We start from the raw sequence: 22726 nt of genomic DNA on the forward strand, positions 1-22726 counted from the left end.
TCACCTAGTTCAAGAATCAAATATTTATCTAAAGTTTTGTTGTTTCAGTTTGAGTTTAGCTAGTTTTTTTTTAAGAGAATGGGGGGAAGAGAGAGAGAGAGGGAGAGAAGGAGAGAGAGAGATAGAGAGGGAAGAAGAGAGAGAGAGAAGGAGGGAGGAAGGGAGGAAGAGAGAGAGGGAGGGAGGGAGGGAGGGAGGGAGAGAGAGAGAGAGAGAGAGAGAGAGAGAGAGAGAGAGAGAGAGAGAGAGAGAGAGAGAGAGAGAGAGAGAGAGAGAATTTACCTAGCATTCAAAAGGTCTGGTGGTAGATTATTCCTAGAACTGAGGGAGTGAATAGAAGGAGGATCTAGGTGTTAAGTTTTATCATTGTTTGTGGGCTATAAATGACATTAATCCATTTAAACTAACAGATTTGGAAAATGTATGCGTTTATACTAACCTATGTCTAGATACACACCTATGAACATTTCTTTACCTAACAATTGGTATTAAGTTAAACATGAATTAATACTGCTGTTTCCAGCCTGGCTCATTATTACATGTAGAGTCTTAATTCTTTCTTGTCTGTAACCCCAGAAACAGGAAACTTGGCTACTACTTTCTGACATTCATGAATTAATTGTTCAATATCAATCTGGGTAAAATATGTTTTCACAGTTCTTAGCCATAGTCTATGGTTAAGGCTGATAGGAAGTAATCCAGTCAGCGAGGGTACAGTGTTTTGACACTTTTTCTTTCACCTTTAAATTTGTAATTTCGCATTATTGTCATTGAGATTTAAGGTATTTCATTATACTATAGTAGCTAAATAATACAGAGAAAGAGATAAAAGTATTTTCAAGTTAGTTAAATAAAGTGGTTTGATAAAACTAAAAATAAATCAAGTATGATTAAGATTCTGTAGGATAATGACATGATGTCTACATAAAATAACTATTAAAATTTATACAGAAATCCTTAAATCTCTTACATCATTTTTGGAAATATATTAATTGTTCTTAGTGTGATTGCTTTCAGACATAAAGAAAAAAATGAAGTGCTGGTACTGGATATGAACTTACACCCTAACACTTGCTCAGTTAGCTTGCTTGTCTGGTACTCTACAACTTTAGCCACAGTGCCAGCACAGATCTCCAGCTGATAATTTTTGGAGATACAGTTTCAATGATTTGGAAGTGGAGCTGAGGCTCAAGGAGTAGGGCAGTAGCTTTGAGCTGAAGAAGCCAGGAACCATGTCTAGGACCAGAGTTCTAGCCCCACAATCAACAACAACAAAAAAGCTCAATGGCTTTTCTGTCTTGGTTGAGATTGTACCATGACCTTTCAAATCTCAGCCTCTCATCTAGCTAGGATTACAATTGTGAACTGTTCCTGTGATGTCATATATTTCTAAGTATAGATAGATAGATAGATAGATAGATAGATAGATAGATAGATATTTTTTTTCCAGTCCTGGGCTTGGGCTCAGGGCCTGAGCACTGTCCTTGGACTTTCTCAAGGCTAGAGCTCTACCACTTGAGCTTCAGCACCACTTCCGGCTTTTTTTTCTATAGACATGGTACCGAGGAATCAAACCCAGGTCTTCGTGCATGCTAGGCAAGCACTCTACCACTAGGCCAAATTCCCGGCCCCCTAAGTATATATTTTAAATTAATAGTGATATATACAACAGAAAATAGTAGGATAGGCAGATATACGTGTTCCATGTTTAAGCAAAGAAATTAAGGCAGAAATTATTAAAAGAAAAAAGGCAGTATTAAAATACTTTTGAAATAAATACGAAACTTTTAAAAGTTAAGATTATGAAGATATATGGACTTATAACAATACAATGCATGTCACATAAATATCTAAAAACAAGCAACTATCTTATCAGTGATGTGACTGAAAATGAATTCCAACTCTCCAACTTCATTCCTACCCCTAGAGGAAGTCGTTTATTGGATGAACTCTCCTTATTTCCTGGTTCTCTTTCATGTTTTCTTTATCTCAATGATAAAGAATGCTTACCACAATCATGACTAGATCAACACATTATTCAGTCACTATGGTAATTAAATGGAATACAACAATTTCTTTTAAAACCTTAGGCTTCAACATTAGAATTGCTTTATTCAATACAACATGAAATAGAAGCTTAATTATTTGAATTGAAACCTCTTATATAACTACTTTAAGTTAATGGAAACATAATAAGTGGTCAGAAGTGGTGCTGTGACTCAAATGGTAGAGCTCTAGCCTTGAAAAAGCCCAAGGGCAACAATGCTCAGCCCTGAGTTCAAGCCCTGGGACTGGCAACAAAAAGCATAATAGAATATTAAATTATTTCTTAATTATGTATGTGTGGTTTCTCTCACTGATCAAAAACAAGAAATATACAGAGCCATTCACTAAGTCTAAAATCAACTCACCAACCAGTTTCCCTCTAATACCAGTATTGTTGGATCTTTGCTTATCCCCCCTCTCTCTAAAAATATCTCTGTTCTGAAAATTAATTCTAAAATGGTTCAACCCAGGTTAAACAGATGGCAGAGACTTGAAATGGTATGACTTTTAGAAATTCGAGAAACAAAAAGTAAAACAACCAAAATTAGGAACTCATTGCTATAAGATTTGGTGACTTAATCTGTAATCCTAGCTACTTAGGAGGCAGGTAATATTAGATTGAAGTTCAAGGTCAGCCAAGATATGAAAGCTCCTAGGATTCCATCTCAATTAACAGCTGGGTGCTGTGTTTCACACCTGCCATCCAAAGCTATAGAAGTACAAGGGCCGAGCACAGTGGCAAATACTTGCCTTTCCCAGTGATAAAGGAAAAGCAGAGAAGAGGATTGGAATATAGGCTGTTCAGGCATGAGACAAAACCAACATTAAAAATGGCCTGCCCTGAAGTTTAGCCTAGTGATAGAGTCATTTGATGACCCGAGTTCAATTCCTCGGTACCACATTCATAGAAAAAAGCCAAAAGTGATGCTGTGACTCAGTGTTAGAACTCTATCTTTGAGTGCCCAGGCCCTGAGTTCAAGGCTCAGGACTGGCAAAAAAAAAAATGACCTGATGGGGGTGGGGGGGAGGGAAATAGGGGCCAAGACATGTGAAAGGGTATCAATGTGTGTGAATTAATGCACCTTCTATCTGGCAAATATCATGTAACCCTTCTATTAATTACAATAAAAATATATGAAAAAAATGACCTGACAGAGTGGCTCCATGGAAGAATACCTGCTTAACAAACCTAAGGTCCTGAGTTGAAAACGAGAGAGAGAGAGAGAGAGAGAGAGAGAGAGAGAGAGAGAGAGAGAGAGAGAGAGAGAGAGAGAGAGAATATCAATGGGTAAAATGAACAAAGAGATTAACTAAATAGAGTTAGCAAATTACAATCCAACAACACAATTCAAAAACTAAATAAAGAAAATTGTGTAAAAATATTTTAAAAATCAAGGAAATGTAAATTGTATTTAATTGTATGATACCAGAAGGAAAAGACGAATGTCATTTAGAAATACAAGTTGGATTTAAAAAATACCCTCTAATATTGGGAAAAATGTATATCAATATGGAAAAAAACTGAAACTGGAGCCTCACCTCTCATTTGTACTTATATCAAAGACCTCAATATAGGAACCCAAACCACAAAACTACCACAGGAAGGAGTAGGCAAAATATTAAACCTATTGACATTAGCAGGAGTTCTCTGAGTAGAATTCCAGGTACTCTGTAAATCAAAGAAAGAAATGCTCAATGAGACTATCAAGCAAAAAAAAAAAAAGAATTCTGCACAACAAAGGGCATAGGTAATAAACTAAAAAGCCAGTATATAGACTTTGAGAAGATCTTTGCCAGCTATATGTTGAACAATTGCCTAATATGCAGAATATACAAAAATTCAAGATATTAAACTCTCAAAGAATCAATAACCAACTAATGAATGGGCAAAGGAGTGAAATAGAGACTTAGTTGAAGAAACAGACATGACCAATTGATTACATGGAGAAATGCTAACATCTCAGTGAAGGAAATATAAGATTCCATTTCACCTCACCTCAGTTTGAATGGACATCATCTAAACTGTATTTTTTCCTCTTTGTCAAATGTTAGATGGCTATAGATCTGTGCATTTATTTCTGAGTCTTCTATTCTGTTCCACTGGTCTTTCAGCCTTTGTTTGTGTGCTAGTATCAACCTTGGTATCACAGAGAGTTTCCCACAACTAGTGATTTTCAGTCTTGACTACACAATAAATTATATAGGGCCTTGGAAAAAGAAAAAAAAAACACCAATGCTGATCTCTCCTCAGTAAATAGCTCTCATTTAATTGGCTTGGGAATTAGAATTCAGACTTAACTGGTCTAGGTGCTAGGATTCTTTGAAGCTCCCACAGGAAATTAGCTTTGAAAACTGAGAACCAATACCATGAAAGGGTCCTGCAAAAAGAAATCCAATCCCCTTATTTATTAACTTTCTTTAAATTGCATACATGCAGTCCTTTGAGATCAATTTCTTGCTTCCAAAAGTTTCCTGTAGAGACTCTTGCCTCAGAATTATATCGTATGGACAATTTAACACCCATGAACATGCTATCAAAGTTTCATCAGCTAGACTAAATAGCTATCATCAGAAAGATTGATAGAATTTGTGTGTGATTATAGTGGCTACTCATGTGTGTGAGTTCTACTGTAGCATGTTTTCCTTTCCTTTGCTATATGTTAATTATTCTTATATTGATCTGTAAGTGATATTTTACCATTGCTGCAACAAGATGAAGGTAATTAGAGTAGAAGGGCTTAAGTGATCTGCCTTCTAAGCTCTAGTCCTATGGTCTGACTAGTTAAGCATGAGCATGGTAAAAATACTTGAAGTACAGCAGGACCAAAAATATATCAAGTGGTATCAAAACATATTGATGTTTAAAAACATAGCTCTTGCCTTTCTCTAATGAGTTCAAGCTGCCAGATAATGCTTCCCAATATTTTAAAGAAAAGGTTTGAAATTATTAAATGGAAAAAATTCAAAATAATTCATGTTTTAAATAGCGATCTGTTCAAAATGGCATGAGAAAATCTCATGATATCTGTCTCATCAAGGTATAAATCAACCCTGGGCTACATGTGCGTGCACAGACTATCCATTAGTCAATTTGTGGATGCATCAGTTGTCTGACTGACTGTCCCAAAATTACAGTGTTTGTGTTTAAGTTTCTTTTTTTTGCCAGTCCTGGGCTTGAGCTCAGGGACTGAGCACTGTCCTTGGGCTTTCTCAAGACTAGAGCTCTACCACTTGAGCCACAGTGCCACCTCTGGCTTTTTTCTATGTATGTGGTACCAAGTAATCAAACCTGGGTCTTAGTGCATGCTAGGCAAGCACTCTACCACTAGACCAAACTCCCTGCCCCTTGAGTTTCTTTGACTTAAAAAATAACCCCGAAGAATAAGAGCAGTGAGATTGGTCAATGATTTAGGAATGTCAAAATTAAGCTGGATGAAAGTTGTGACATTGATGAAGATGTAGTGTACTCAAACTGACATGTCCATGTGAAACCCCTTGTGCAACTACACAAAAAGAATAGTAATATGTTTTTTAAAAGAACACACATGCAAAAATTCTCAATAAAATTAAAGCTTGGAACAAAAGGAGAAGCTGCAAAGTAGTTCCTCAATAGTGTAAAAGATATTTTGAAAGGCAGAGACAGTTACCTACCACTTTTTTTTTTTTTGCCAGTCCTGGGCTTGGGCTCAGGGCCTGAGCAATGTCCTTGGACTTTCTCAAGGCTTAGCTCTCTACCACTTGAGCCTCAGCACCACTTCCAGCTTTTTTTTCTATGTATGTGGTACCGAGGAATCAAACCCGGGTCTTCGTGCATGCTAGGCAAGCACTCTACCACTAGGCCAAACTCCCGGCAGTTACCTACCACTTTTTTTATCTGTCTGTCTATCTATCTATCTATCTGTCTATCTATCTATCTATCTATCTATCTATCTATCTATCTATCTATCTATCTATCTATCTATCTATCTATCTATCATCGTTGCTCCCGGGGATTGGGTATTGTCCATGGGGCCTGGGTGTTGTCCCTAATCTTCTTTGCTAAAGGCTAGCACCCTACCACTTTGAGCCATATCTCTACTTCTGATTTTCTGGTGGTTTATTAGATATAATACTATCACAGATTCTCCCTACCTGGGCTGGCTTTGAACCACAATACTCATATTTCACTCTATTGTGTAGTTAGGATTACAAGCTGAGCCACGTATCAGTGAAGCTGGCTTCACATATCTTTTACTATCATAAATTCTTTTTATTTTATTTTATTTTTATAGGTCATAGGGCTTGAACTTGGCTTGGGAACTGTCTCTAAGTTCTTCAGCTCAAGGCTATCACCCTACCTCTGGGCATGGGTATTGTCTCTGTGTTCTTCAACTCCAGGTTACAGATCTACCCGGAAGCCAAGCCCTACTTCCTGTTTTCTCAGGAGGCTGAGATCTGAGGATAGAGGTTCAATGCCAGCCAGGGCACGAAAGACCATGAAACTCTTACCTCCAGTTAACTACTAGAAAACCGGAAGTGGCACTGTGGCTCCAGGGGTAGGGTGGTAGCCTTGAGCTGAAGAGCTCTGGGACATCTCCCAAGCCCAGAGTTCAAGCCCCATGACTGACAAAAATAAGTACATAAATACAACTGATAAGGAAAGTATGAGAAATTGTCAAAGCCATAAAAAGACATGATGATTAAAGGTAGTGTGGTACCCTGGATGAGCTTCTGCATCAGTTAAAGGAAAACCAAATAAACACATATGTTAACAACTGAATTTAGCAACAATCATTCATTATAGGTTCACTGGTTATGACAAATGTTCAGTACTAATGTCATATATTAATGTTGAGCAAAAAGCACAAGGTTTGTGGAAATTCTATATCATCGTTTCAACTTTTCTACAAATATACATTTGAAGTCTATGTATAAAAGTGAAACATGATATAAAAACAAATTCTCCCAAACACTAAAGGAGGATTTCTACCATGAATTTAATCAACAGATAATTCCAGTTTTAAAAAACTATTTAAAATGCAGAAATAGAGGAAATGTCTTCTAGCTCAGTAATGTCATTATAACAACTGGATCAGGATGAAAGTGAATCTTTGATGGAGAACCAGGAGACATGGTTGAGTGATGGCATTTCTTTGATTTATAATTTTGGAGTGTTCTTTGTACTTCCTTTACTTTGAGGTAGTATGAGGATAAGGAGATGAGAAGTCCATGGAAAAATAAAGATGTGAAAAGGGGCTGTCTAAGCTTAAGAATAACCTTCACTCCTTGGGCTAATTATGATCTACTTATATGTAGAGATTTCCATGGAAGTGTTAGCCCACCATTTACACATCAGGAAATTATCTCATTACAATCATGTTTGCTAAATGTGGGAAGCAGAGAGGATAGAACTTCTGTCAGAAGAAATGAGAGAGAATATGGAAGAATGAATAAGATACATGGACATTGGATCACAAGGAAAATGTGTCAATGCAATTTAATTTATAAAATACAATTTAATAATTGTATACAACATAATTGTATGCAATAGTATAATACTAATAATTATACAATGCATATAATGCAATCATTACACAATTATATAATATAATACAAATAATTTATAAAATACAATGCACTAGAAGCAGAAGGATAGTATCAAACACAGGCAATGGGAGAACATCTGTCTATGACTGTAATTCTAGTTAAGTGATTATCATGGTCTCCTATTTTTTTGGCCACCCTTCTGTTAGAGAAGAGCTCTGTGGGATCTTCGTGTCCTTGTGGCTAAGTTGTAGCCACAATCAAGCAATCTAGTAATGGATGATGGCTTCTAAGCATAGATTATAAAAGATTCTTCATCTTCCTCCTGGTTTTCTTGGAATGGTTGCTCTTGATTCTCTTTTTAGTTAGTTGTTACTCCTTACCAGTAGAAGGAATCTTCTATGAATTCTGAAACTACAAGTCAAGCAAAAGCCTACATAGACAACATTTTTCTTATGCCTGCCTGCCTATGACAATGTTTAACTTATGAATTAAGTCCCAGAAATTTTGGGTGAAATTGTGAAATATTTTTAAAGAGCTATCTTCCTCATTTGAGTGTTAGGAAAAACTAAAATGTATAACTTACCAGGAATCCTGAGAGATAAATGAGCCATTACATACAATGTATCTTTGACTATTGCCTGGCATCTAATGAACATCCATTAAACAGAAATATTACTTGGAGATCATTCTCCTTCAGTTTTCCAGGACAAGTCCCATGTCAAAACCTTCCATTCACTCATATGCTTTCAGTTTAATGAGAAACAGACATTGTCCTCAATTCTAGAGGAATTCTATTTATAGGTTCAAGGTATGCTTGTATCATCATATTATACATTCTGGTTTAGGGTTTAGAAAATTGTCATTATTGTTAAAGAGATTTGTTCTTAACATGTGGTTAGTTTGTCATTTAATCCTTGCTAGAAGCAAGCGTATGAGGCTGGCATATTCAATACCTTTTTATGTAGAGGGTGATTAAAGAGATTCCAAGCAGTGGATGAGGTTTTTTGGTTGGTAATTTTTTGTCTGTAAACAAGTGAGACAGGCTTTTTAGAGGATTAAAAAGTGGCACATGCAAATACTTGAAACGGTCTATATGAATTGGCTAAAGACAGTGATTTCTCAATTAATTTTTATATCTAACACCTATTTATGACCTTTTAAAAGATAAACTTATTTTCTTTAAAAATATAAGACTATTATAGATTGTGTGGTGCCTATATGAAAGGGCACATAGTGCCATAGACATAAACTAGAACTCTCCTTGACATATGGTTTCTTTAAGATGGTGGAGAAGGACCCTCTCAGAAGTAACTGACAATGAATTAGTCTCTTAGTCTAGGAATAAGGATACATGCATGCACTGAAAACTGAACTGAAAATTATAAAATAGAGAAAATGACCATGGAGAGAGCAACTTTACACTTCTGTCCTAAGATAAAGTTATGAAATCTGGTATGTAAAGGGAAAATATTTCTATGGAATTTAAACCGAATGGCTCACAAATTATTTCAGCCATGAGTGAAAATAAATATTTTAGGAACTTCTGATGCATCGTTTATTCATGTTAATACAACACATGTCTCAAATTTAGATCTGGAAAAGCATCAGTGATTTACTTTCTGTTTACAGAATGTGTGTGTGTGTGTGTGTGTGTGTGTGTGTTGGTGTGTATGTGTGTGTCAGAGAGAATGTACATTGTTTTGAGTGGCTAATCTCAGTATTTTAATGCCTTGCCACTTTTATTTTTTATTTATGACTTTTATTTTAATAACAATTTAATACTGAATGTCACAAGATTTAATGACCAAATTAGTCATTTACATTTTCCAAAGATATCTAAATATAAAATCACAAAAATTGAAATACAGATAGCAAGATACACACAATATTTCTTTTGTTTCTGGAGGGTAAGAGTGGAAGACTTAGAAAAGGGAGCCCCTGCGGGCTGAGAAAAGATCAAAATGAAGGAGGAACTCGTTAAAACGACCCCTATGCCAAGAAATACATTTGACTTGGAGATTCTGCTCAGACATCTCTTCCAGTACAGTGATTTTAAAAAATGTTTTAAACGTAGGTCCTCAGCGAGACATTGGCCTTTGGCCCTGGCTGGGGACAGTACGAAAGGATGTCCCTGTGAAGGGACCCGGATGAGGTTCTCAGAGGCATCTGATGTGGCCAGAGGTGTGACATCAGGGCATCCCATCAGTGCGTGCCCTGCTCAAGGAAGAGGCTCCAGTGGCTAATCTCAGTATGCCTTGCTACTTTTAGACAGTTCTTCTCAATTTTCTCAATTTTTACAATTCACATAAGAAATACACAAAGAGGTGGTGCTGCAGTGCAAGTGGTATAGCGCTAGCCTACAGCTGAAGTGCTCAGGGACCATGCCCAGGCAGAGAGTTCAGGTCCTATGACTGACAAAAAAGAAGAGAAGAAGAAGAAGAAGACGAAGAAGAAGAAGAAGAAGAAGAAGAAGAAGAAGAAGAAGAAGAAGAAGAAGAAGAAGAAGAAGAAGAAGAAGAAGAAAAGAAGGAGGAGAAGAAGAAGAAGAAGAAGAAGAAGAAGAAGAAGAAGAAGAAGAAGAAGAAGAAGAAGAAGAAAAGAAGGAGGAGAAGAAGAAGAAGAAGAAGAAGAAGAAGAAGAAGAAGAAGAAGAAGAAGAAGAAGAAGAAGAAGAAGAAAAGAAGGAGGAGGAGGAGAAGAAGAAGAAGAAGAAGAAGAAGAAGAAGAAGAAGAAGAAGAAGAAGAAGAAGAAGAAGAAGAAGAAGAAGAAGGAAGAAGAAGAAGAAGAAGAAGAAGAAGAAGAAGAAGAAGAAGAAGAAGAAGAAGAAGAAGAAGAAGAAAAGAAGGAGAAGAAGGAGAAGAAGGAGAAGAAGGAGAAGAAAGAAGAAGAAGAAGAAGAAGAGGAAGAAGAAGAAGAAGAAGAAGAAGAAGAAGAGGAAGAAGAGGAAGAACAGGAAGAAGAGGAAGAAGAGGAAGAAGAAGAAGAAGAAGAAGAAGAAGAAGAAGAAGAAGAAGAAGAAGAAGAAGAAGAAGAGGAGGAGGAGGAGGAGGAGAATGAAAGGGAGAGGGAGAGGAAGAAGAAGAAGAAGAAGAAGAGGAAGAAGAGGAAGAAGAGGAAGAAGAGGAAGAAGAGGAAGAAGAAGAAGAAGAAGAAGAAGAAGAAGAAGAAGAAGAAGAAGAAGAAGAAGAAGAAGAAGAAGAGGAGGAGGAGGAGGAGGAGAATGAAAGGGAGAGGGAGAGGGAGAAGAAGGAGAAGGAGAAGAAGAAATACACAGAGAATTTATCTGAATGTCAATCACTTCCTCCAGGCTAATTGTATAGATTCTGATTCTGGAGTATGGAGTGGGCCCAGAGAGTAATCTGTTCTGAGGACCTTGTAGTAATGCTGACTATGGTTTACAGGCTAGGATTTCAGTCACCACATAATGATATTTTTCCCATCAGAGCTATAGGTTGGGAGCATCCAAAGATATTGATGTTCAGGTACTAGTTAAAGCAAGCCTGATTTAATTATAATGTAGTAGGATCCACCACTGATGTCTTCCCAGATAATTTCAATGTCCTACCAACAAAGAGATTTAATAATTCAATATTGTTTATTTCTTGACCTTTTTTCCATATACTTTTCATTGTGATTAATAGAAGGGTTACATTATAGTCACCAGATAGAAGGTGCATTACTTCACAAACATTGATACCCTTTCTCATGACATGGTCCCCATTTCCCTCCCCCCCTCCCCCCGCTCATCTTGATTTCCCCCCTTCCCTATCCAATTTCAAATAACCAATTAAGCACATATAAAATATATCAGATAACAAGGTGAAATATTGTAATAATATGAGATAACCAAGGGATGGCAAAAGAGATGAGAGATAACATAGTACATTAAGGACAACAATCACTCATTATATGGCTTTTGTTTCCTTATCCTGGAGGACCTTATATTTAGACCTTATATTTATTTGGCCTTATGTCTCTAGATTTTGTTCTATTGTAAATCTCTGCTAGGAGAACTCAAGGTTTCTACTGATTATCACAAATGAGGGAGACTATTGGGCCTATGTTCCTTTAAAAAATCATATTAAGTGAAGTATGCCAGACTCTTTCTTGACCTTTTATGGAATCATTTTAAATACCTACTATCTCTGTAAGATCCCTGAGAATAAGCCCTTTATCCTTGGTTATTTTTTCCTTTCCCCAATCCTAGAAGAGCTCTATCCAATGTGACTGATTATCAATACACATTCTGGCTTTTTCTTGATCAACATGTCTGCATGGTTACTTACGTACATCATGAGAATGCCATGATTTTTTTTTCCTTTCTTTCCCTTCCATGGATGCTGTGTGAAACCAGATAATACTTTCTCTAAATATCCATGTCCACTGAGTAGTAATGTAAAACAAACCACCTTCAAACTCCAGGGACTCGGAATAAGCTTCATTGCTCATCTCTCTGTATGTCATCAGTTGATTCTGCTAGGACTGGATGAGATTTCTCATATGTGTGGTTAGATGTAGGCTTGGATTCAACTCTGCTTACCTTGGCAGGGATTCTCACATATTTGAGGGTCTACAGACTAGGCAGCTTGGCCAAGAGTTGAAACTATTGAAATCTCTTCTGGGTGCCTCTTTCCTTCCAAAAGACTAATCTTGCCTGGCTCACATGGTGCCTGTGGAAAGTTCACAAACAGAAAGGGACCTCATGTAAATTGTCCTAAGGTTTATGCTTGGAACAGAACTGTCAAGTTTGTGTGTCCAATTGACACAATCGAGTCAGAAAGCAGCTTAGGATTATGGGAAGGAGAAACAGACATGTCTCTTTGGGAAAGTTTTAAAGTACAAGAGCCTTGGATTGAGGTAATTAAAGAACAAGGCTAAGAAAGTCCAAATCTACCACAGCACCTTCAAGACATCTCATTTCAATAGAGCATTAGAAGAATTGCCAATAGTGAGGCAGAAATCAGGAAAGCAACTCCTTTTGCAGTAGCCTCAAAAGAAAATCAACTGCTTTGTAATGAACTTAACCAAGGAAGTAAAGGACCTCTATGATGAAAACTTTAAAAACCTGAAAAATGAAACTATTGCAGTACTAAAGAAGTGAAAAAAATCTCCCACGCTCCTGGATAGGGAGGATTAATATCATGAAAATGGTAATCTTCCCAAGGGCTATTTAGAAATTCAATGAAATACCCATCGATATCCCAACATCATTATTTAATGAAATAGAGGAAATAATTCAAAAATTCATACAGAATAATAAAAGACATCGTGCAGCAAAAACAATCCTTAGCAGAAAGAACAGCCCTGGAGGAACAGCAATACCAAACTTCAGACTCTATTACAGAGCTATAGTAATCAAAACAATTTAGTACTGGCATAAGAACAGGCCTGAAGACCAATGGAATAGAACTGAAGACCCAGAAATTAACCTACAGACCTATGGCCATCTAACATTTGATAAGGGAGACAAAAATAGGATGGAAGAAAGACAGCTGTCTTCAACAAGTGGTGCTGGCAGAACTGGTTAAGAACCTGTAGAAAACTAAAGTTGGATCCTTCTATGTCACCCTGCACCAGAATGAATTCCAAATGGATCAAAGACCTTGAGGTAAATGAAGAAACACTGAAAACTTTATAAGAAGGAATAGGAGATACACTAGGACTCCTTCAAATAGGAAAAAAACAGACTTTCTTAATAAAGGACCAGAAACACAATAACTTAAAAAATGTTAAGACAAATGGGACTACATTAAACTGAATAATTCTGTATGGCAAAGGACATAGCTAGCAAGAAAAATAGAAAATCCACAGAGTGGGAGAAGATCTTCACTAGCCATACAACAGACAAGGGCCTCACATCTAAAATATACCTAGAGCTCAAAAAATTGAATCTTTCAAAAACTAATCCTCAAAGAAACAATCATCACATTAAAAGGTGGGCTAAAGTCTTAAACAGAGACTTCCCTGAAGAAATAATAAGAATAGCCAATAGACACATGAAGAAATCCTTGACATATCTGACCATAAAAGAAATACAAATCAAAACAACTTTGAGATTCCATCTCACTCCAGTTAGAATGTCCATGATCAAGAAATTTAATGACAACAGATACTGGCGGGAATGTGGCCAGGAGGGATCACTACTACACTATTAGTGGGAGTGTAAACTTGTTTAACCACTCTGGAAAGCAGTATGGCGATGCTTCAGAAGACTAAACATCGAGTTCCCCTATGACCCAGAAATCCTACTCTTGGGCATTTATCCAAATATCCAAAAACAAGGACATACTAAATTCATTAGCCCAATGATGCTCATTGCAGCATTATTTACCATAACTAAGATATGGAACCAACCCAGATGCCCCTCAGTAGGTGACTGGATCAAGAAGATGTGGTACTTATACACAATGGAATTAATTCTATGCTTCCATCAGAAAGAATGACATCACCCCATTTGTAAAGAAATGGAAAAACTTGAGGAAAAATATTAAGTGAAGTAAGCCAGACCCAAAGGAAATAGGTCAAATAATTTCCTTCATTTGTAATAATTAGTACACATTGAAGACTATCTTAGCAGACGATCACAATAGCTCAAAAGCTATATACAGGGGCCTGAAATTTAGCTTAGTGGTAGAGTGCTTGCCTAGAATGCACAAAGACCCTGGTTCGATTCCTTGGTACCACATACGTAGAATAAAGCCAGAAGTGGTGTTGAGGCTCAAGTGGTAGAGCTCTACCCTTGAGAAAGTCCAAGGACAGTGCTCAGGCCCTGAGCTCAAGCCCAGACTGGCAAAAATAAAAATAGCTATGTACATATGGGCCATATAAGATGAAGCTAAGCAAAATGAACTCTGGGATATAGAAACACTGGGTTTCACCACAACAATAAAAAATACAGTAAGAAATGCAAGAAATAGAGAAAAAGAAAAAGAAAACCAAACATACTTAGAATATGAAAGATTCATAGATTTTCATTTGAAATATTTGAAATGTGGAGATCCACACAGCTAAAGGAAACTTCCTTCCTTCCTTCTTTTCTTCCTCCCGCCTCTGCTCTCCCTCTTTCTCTCCTTTTCCCTCTTCTTTCTCTCCCTCCTTCCCTCTTTCCCTCTCTCCCATTCTTCCTTCCTTCCTTCCTTCCAGGATATAGAAACAAAAGCCATATAATGAGTGATTGTTGTCTTTAATGTGCTATGCTATCTCTCATCTCTTTTCTTGTCCCTTGGTTATCTCATATGGTTACAGTATTTCACCTTGTTATCTGATATATTGTATATATGCTTATTTGGTTATTTGAAATAGGATAGGGAAGGGGGGAAAACAAGATCAGGAATGGGGGTGGGGGGAGGGAAATTGGGACTGAGACATGAGAAGGGGTATCAATGTTTGTGAAGTAATGCACCTTCTATCTGGTGAATATAATGTAACCCTTCTATTAATTACAACAAAAATATATGAAAAAAGCATCATATTATCAAAGATATTAAAAAAAGGAAGTGTTGTTGCTCAAAGAAAAATGATACCATAAACAACTGTGACTAAGCTGTAGGTATTTTCAGCTTTGTGGTCTGGTGTATTTTCTTTTGTAAAATTTTTAAGTTATCTTTAAGTAGTTGTACAAAGGTGTTTCAATTGAACATACCTATGTATACATGTGACGCATACTCTCTATCTCTCACAACCCCATCCATCTCAAGTTACCTGTACACATTGTGTGTGTGTGTGTATACAAGTTACCTTTATACATTTATATATATACATATGTATATGAGTTACTTATATACTTTGAATACTACTATGCACTTTCTTAGATTGTACTTTTCCTTCACTGCCAAGAGTAGTTTCTAGTGCCATAGAAGACTTGTAGGTAGGAAAATTGGGCATTGCTCCTAGAGAAATAGTTTCTGGGATACAGGAAACAAAGTAAATTGGTTCAAAGATTTCTCCTTATAAAGAAACAACCATTTGATCAACTGGTTTTATATGACATCTCCCACTTTGCTCTTGGGGCTTCTCATCATTACACCTTTTGTCTTCACAGCAGCCAGCTTCTTCTAAATTTAATGTGTTCCTCCTTGTTGCTTCTATTAATGATTATTTTTGAAAAAATGCCAAACATTAGAATGTGATTTACTTTTAAAAATCTTCCCTCTACCCACTCTCCTACCCTGTAGCTTACACTACAAGGTACAACACACAAAAAAGACAGGCTGAAGCAAGGGCTCTAAAAGGTAGGGAGGAATATCACTGAGAGTGGTAATTTCCTTCCCCTGGAAAGGAATAGGCAGAGTAGCCAGAGCTGGCCAAAATCGCTCTCCCAAGGAAGCCAGTCTACTTCTTTCCAAAGGCTTGTTTATGTAACTCTTTAATTATAGCATCACCAAATCACAAGTATTTTGCCATGGGAAAATGTAAAGTCATTAAGCAACTTAAATACCACCCCACCCATTTTAGGCAGACAACACAGCCATTAAGCAATTAATGCATGTTAAGACATTTCCAATTTTTTTGGCCCTAGTGTTAGTTCAATAATTTTGGACTGGAGAGCATAGTTGGAACCTACTTGTTATGCTTCTTGATGGGAGGCAGAGTATTTTGCATGCTTCTTTGAAAATGGAATTCCAATCTCCAGTACCCACAATGCACAGATGATTAATCTAATGCATAGACTGAATAGTGTTTGACACAGCCCACGACTTCCCGTAGTCAATACAAGTCACACTTGCTTTATGGATTTTTAAATCTTCTAATATTTTAGATCTTCTAGAATCAATCAAATAGAGTAGATTTTAGAATTCTTCAGGAGTCTGCTGTCATATTGGGCTATCATTTGTGCTGGTCCTGCTGACTGAAACTCTTCACTGGCTTTTGTTTCTAAAACAAAACTGTGACTTGCTTTCTTAGACTTGTAGCCAGAGTTGCCAATAGTCAGACTGCAAACACACCAGGCTAAGTTGAATATTAACAGAGACAGAATTCCAAGAGAGCAAGCAAAAGTCTGAATATGTGGACCTCTCAGGCTTGGGATGGATATAGTATCAACCTCCTTAGATTTCTATGGCTCAAAATAACTCACAAAACCATCTCAGAGTGAATGGCTAGTTGAAATGGGCTCAATACTTGGAGGCAGAAGTAGTAGTCATTTTGAAGATGGAAGAGAGAGTTTGGGTAAAGAGTTGACAGCATTTTTAAAGTTAAATTATCACAGTAGACTAAAGGAATAAATTCATTAAAGAGGATCACAAAAATTCAATAGCTATAGGCAGGTGATCCTATAAAATGATGTTCAACAAAATTAACTGCAAGAAATGTCTGAAGCAAGAGAATTTAAGTTATTTTGCTTCTTTTTATTGTTTTTGTTATTTTTTTAATTCTCCTTTGCCACTGTTCTTTTGTTTCTGTATCATTTGTCTTGCAGGTAAGTTTATCTGTTTGAGAGAGAGTAAGGGAGTGCACAGAAATTGTGGTTCAACGAGGGAATAAATACAGCAGTGATGTTTTCTAGACACTTCTGAAAATAAAATCTGCAAAATAAACTATTGGGGAAGGAGAGAGAGGAGGGAAAAACTGGGAAGAAAGAAGGGTAGAGGTGACACTGTTCTAAAAGAAATATACTCACTCCCTGACATATATAACTGTAAATCCTCTCTGTACATCATATTTATAATCATAATAAAGATTAATCAATGGTTAAAAAATTATCATAGTAGGAAAGTACTAATATTATATAGCATGAAAAGGATCATATTATAGATTTTTGGAGAGCTTTTGGATTTACAAGCCCGATAGTCTCTGGCACCACCATAAAATGAGTAAATAAATGGGTCTGAATTTATTTTAAAAAACAAAGAAAAAAAACGCTTGATTTACAAAACAAATAGCACGCTGGATTTAGTTATGGCATTGTAGTTCACTGATCACCTGTCTATCATCCTACAGTGGGGATGATTTTGCCCAAAACTCCTACCCTTTCAGTAAACAGATCATAAGATGTAACCTCAGAACCTTCTATCAGATGGTAACATACTATGAAAAGGAAAATTCTGGCTTGCTTATCAGATCACAGTGAACATATATTTTGCTCAGTGGTTGTGGGGAAGAGTATTATTTTAGCTTCTGAGCTAGCCAATCTAATATGTTAGCTCTCCTAACATAAACTATATATTGTTGGTAGTACTTGTTTGAAGCTTGGCTGTAATAATCCCTTATTCATTTTTTGTGGTTAGTTGACTTTCACAGAAGCAAGACAAAATGTTCTAAATAGAGCTAATGCTCGGGGGGAAAGGAAAAGTAAATACTAAAGTTATAAGGTAGAACCCAGAAGCCATATTCTTCAGCTAAAAATGAACCTGTACTACAAAAAAAAAAAAACCAACCAACTGGATTCTAACCTTGGTACATATCAGCTACACCTACTTTTCCAAACTATTGATGCAAAATCCATATCTAAGAGAGATTAAGTCAGATTCACTGAGAGTGGAATCCAGACATGAGTACTTTGAAAACTACCCTTCAGTAAGTCTAGTATGCACTTGAGTTTGGAACAAGCTCTCTGTAATTTGGTACCTCTTGGTAGCTCCATCCCACAGTGCATGTTTCTCACTCCTCTAAGCAGTTGAGCATTCATCCACTGTAGGAATAAAATTCCTTCATAGGAACATAGCAACAAATTCATTGCTTGTTAAACTTTTTGAATTCTGATTCTAACCCCTGGAGTTCAATATCACTGTTTTTGGAAATTTTCCTTTCTTTTCAAATTCCTGTTCCATTTCAGCATTCAGCCTATATGTTCACCATTTTCTCTCAGAGGTATGTGTTTGGGAAAATTCAGTATCATTTCCACCTGAAGTGTTCTTTCTGTTCAGGATTAAAAATTAATAAGCAAGGGGCCGGGAGTTTGGCCTAGTGGTTAAAGTGCTTGCCTAGCATGCACGAAGACCCGGTTCAATTCCTCGGTACCACATACATAGAAAAAAGCCAGAAGTGGTGCTGAGGTTCAAGTGGTAGAGCTCTAACCTTGAGAAAGTCTAAGGACAGTGCTCAGGCCCTGAGCTCAAGCCCAGGACTGGCAAAAAAAAAATTAATAAGCAAATGGCCAAAATTACCACTAAGTATATTTCACCCAGAATTATGTTTAATTTTCTAATACATAATCTCACATTGTATCCTCTGGATGTGAAACTAAATGTATTTTAATTCATCTTATATAATGTTAATGTTATGATTTTTAAAAGTTAATTTTCCTCTACATGTCTCACAGTAGCATTGTTGGCAGCTTTAGAAAGGCCAATGAATTAGTCAATTTCCTCTCTTACTTTACTCTCATGATAGGAAGAAATTTAGGCTGAAAGATGCAGTGACTAGCTGGCCTCAGGCCTTCCTCCACTGTCAAAATTAAACGAAGTCTTCGTAAGTTAAGTCTCCTTTTGAAAGTGTAGTTATGTGTCACATAACAACATTCCTCAAAGATGCACGGCACATACCACAGTGGCCTCATAAGATGATAATGAGCTGAAAAACTCCTATTACCTAGCAACGTCATAATCATCCTGACAAGATAGCACAGTGCATGAGTCATGTATTTATGGCGCGGCTGATCACTGTGAACTTGGCCTGCTTTACTGCCAGTTATAAAAATACGGTACATATAATTATGTACATAATATCAGGTAATGATGATAAATGACTGTTGCTGGTTTATGTATTTATTATACTATATTTTATCATGATCTAAAAGTATATTTATTCTTCTAATAAAAAAGTCTACTGTAAAACACTATGCTGGGTTACACCAGTAGCAGCCTCATATATCACAGGTTTATCCAGTCTCTTGATTGCCTCAAGAGACCACATGAAGGGATATCCCTGGACCACCTAGGTTTCTATAAGTATACTCCAGGATGTTCACACAGTGATGTGATTATCTAAGGACCCAGTTCTCACAATGTATCCCCAGAGTTAAGTGCTACATGATTATAGCTAGAAAATTGAACAGCGTGTCTGATGATATGCAGTTTAGAGTGGGCAAGAGGCTTGTTTTCTAACGGAAGGCTTTGTGGCACTTCCTGGGAACAGGCTGCAAAGTGTGTGCAGTGCTGTTGCTCTCTCTTCCTTCAGTTGATCCCACTTCAGATGTAGTGGCTCCCATATGACTGTGGTTCCTCTACTACAGTGACTTCTCCAGAAATCCCCTCACACCCATCCCAGATTCAAGGATCTAGAATGGAATCCCAGATTCCCATTGCGGTTCTCTCATTGTTCTTTTTGTGTGGCTTATTCATGACTCTCATCTGCTTGTCCCAGGGCATAACAAAGCAACAGACATATTCCATAGAAAAATGGAAATCACTTAGAACTGACTGGGAGTAAAATATATGCAACTACAAAGGCAGATGAGTATTAGTATGAAATTTTCTTTGAACAAGTCTTCTTCCTCCATCATGACTTTTCCCTAAAGACTAGAAAACTAAGTCATCAGTTTTTAGGATAGATGGAGAGAGCCAGTGAAACCAAATATCTTCCCCAAGGCTGATCCTGAAGTTGGAAGGAAATCAGTACCCAGCTCTTCAGTCACCTGAGGTTTAGAGTCAGCAAGCCTGAGCTGGAAGCTCCTCATTCTTTCTGCTGCCAAAAAATAGGAGAATTGCCAGCACTGGAATGCTAGGAGCAAAGAATGCTCTTCACAAACCAGCACTGGGATTTCCTTTAACATTGCCATTTTCTTTTCTTTCTTTGCTTTTCTTTCTTCCTTCCTTCTTTCTTTCTCTCTTTTTCTCTCTTTTTCTCTCTTTCTCTTTCTTTCTTTTTTTTCTTTCTTTTTTCTCTCTCCCTTTCTTTCTCTCTCCCTTTCTTTCTTTCTTTCTTTCTTTCTTTCTTTCTTTCTTTCTTTCTTTCTTTCTTTCTTTCTCTCTTTCTTTCTGCAACATTCCTGGAGGTACAGCAATACCAGGTCGATGGGTGGAGCAGACAGAGCAAGCTCCTATTCTGACTTCTAATTCCAAAAATCCATTGAATATATTGTCCTCAGATAGAGGACAATCTATCAATATTGTATCAAATATTAAACTGATAAGAACAGATACTACACCTGATCTTAGCCAAAAAGGCTGAGAAATGATTCTGCCATTTTCATACTGTACATGTCTTCTGCCAATCACAGATTGGAAAAGTAGCAGAGATTAGATAAGAAGATTCAAATTGTGAACAAAAGGAGGCATCCCCTCTAGAGAATAGACTAAGTATGAACTACTTAATATCTTCAAAATCACATTAGTGAGTAACCTTAGAAGCAATGATAATTAACTACTTTAGCACACAGCCATTTTAATGAGCATTCAAAACAAAGCTGCACAAATCAAAATTCATCACTTCAATAACTCTCACTTTGCATTTATTAAATTAGCAAATCTAATCCTCAAAGTTTTTAAATGTACAGAAACAAGACAAGATAAAGGGTAAACTCACATAATTATTACTTAGATTTAAAAACTTTTAACCATTAACTATATTTTATTTAGCACTTGTTTCAGGATAGATATATAAGCCATGACATTTCTTGCAGTCTCCAAAAATTCAGTTTGAATTGCTAAATTAAAAAAGCATATTTCTCACGTATCCCAATATCATTTTCTTACAGAACATAACTAAGACCTCTGTACATGATCTCATACAACACCTCAGTTCACAATTTAATTTCTCCAGTTTCCCCAAATATTTTTAAAGTTGGCCTGTTGTTTCATTAAAATGCAAACAAGAAGCACATCTTGAATTGCAGTGTTATGAGCAGGCATGCTTACTGTTCTTCATTGAACCATGAAGGAAAACTGTTCTGGGGTGCCACATGGGTCAGGAAGAATAGAGAAGACAATAAAATTAGGGAGGAAGATTTTTTTTCAAATAAGCAGCTTTTGCACAAGCTAGAAAAAAGACAAATGAGGAGAGATTCATAGACAGAGAAAGAAAGCATGAAGCTCATGGGCAGCTGCATGCAGGCCAGTGAATCACTTAAGGAATATTGATATCAATTTATGCATATGTGGCCATGAAAAAAAACCTAATGTAGGTAAATTCTTGATTTGAGAGGAAAATGACACAAGGAAGAATAAAGATGGTAAAAGGAAATTAGGCTGGAAAATGAGAACATAGTAATGGCTCATGTAATCCTAGAGAGGACAGAGCCCCAGGGCAGCTGGAAGATGATTGCTCCCGAAAAAGGAAGCTTGTAAGTAGTGAATGGAGGAGCTCAGAGTGCACTTGCATCTGCCTAGCTCATTAGAAGTGAAAATGTCTGAGCCCCACCTGAGACCAGCTCAATGGAAATCTCTAAAAGTGATATCCAAAGAGACTGTTTCCACGTAGTCTCACAGAGAGTCTTATGTATATTGCAGAAGTATGATTCTACAGTATCTTCTGTCAATAGGTCCCTCCATTGTACACCCTGCTTCTTCAAACACAGCCTTCCATTTCTTCCTCTTGCTTTCTGTCCATGGAAGATATTTCCTTTTATTTTTTTTAGAAAAAGAAGAAATCAAGGAAGTAAAGGTTCACACATCAACCAACCAAAATACTTAGAATTGTGTCCTTTTTTCTATCTTCAGAGTTCTTCCTTCATCTTTAATGGTAATCATCCTAAACTCTCCTTTCCATTCTCAGCATTCTTGAAGCTTACCTCTTTTGGTATTATTGATATTATTCCATTTGCATTATATTTTCTGTTTCCCAGAGTTTCCTGTTCTCCTCATCACTAACAAGTGCACAGATTCACCTCTTTATGTTTGCTTTCTATTTAATTCTCTCTCTGTCTCTGTCTCTGTCTCTCTCTCTCATATTTCTGTTTCTATGGCTACTTCAATGAGTAATCACTGTGTCTAGACACAATTGAGCTTAAGTATCACACATCATCTCAGTAGTTGAACAAGTCAAATTAGATGTTTTCTCATCCTCCAATCCTCAAGCTTTAAGGATCCAGGACTTTTTTCCCCTTTAACCAAATCCTCAGATTCTTTATTTTTTCCAGTTCCTTCCTAACATTCATTTATCATCGAATATTAGACTTTCAAAACTCAAACTTTAAGCCTGATATTATCTCAGCTTACCATCAATTTATCGCATTCTATGACCTGCCAAATTCAGGGTCCTTTACATAGATCTGTTT

General features: G+C 36.8%; 1 pseudogene; it reads right to left on the bottom strand.

The window, feature by feature from the left end:
- Positions 1–20484: 20484 nt before the first annotated feature.
- On the bottom strand, positions 20485–20690 carry LOC150050194 (U2 spliceosomal RNA; annotated as a pseudogene).
- Between the last annotated feature and the right edge of the window lie 2036 nt (positions 20691–22726).

This window comes from Megascapheus bottae, chromosome 18 (assembly GCF_031878675.1).
Source record: "Megascapheus bottae isolate mThoBot1 chromosome 18, mThoBot2.hap1, whole genome shotgun sequence".
Taxonomy (NCBI): domain Eukaryota; kingdom Metazoa; phylum Chordata; class Mammalia; order Rodentia; family Geomyidae; genus Megascapheus; species Megascapheus bottae.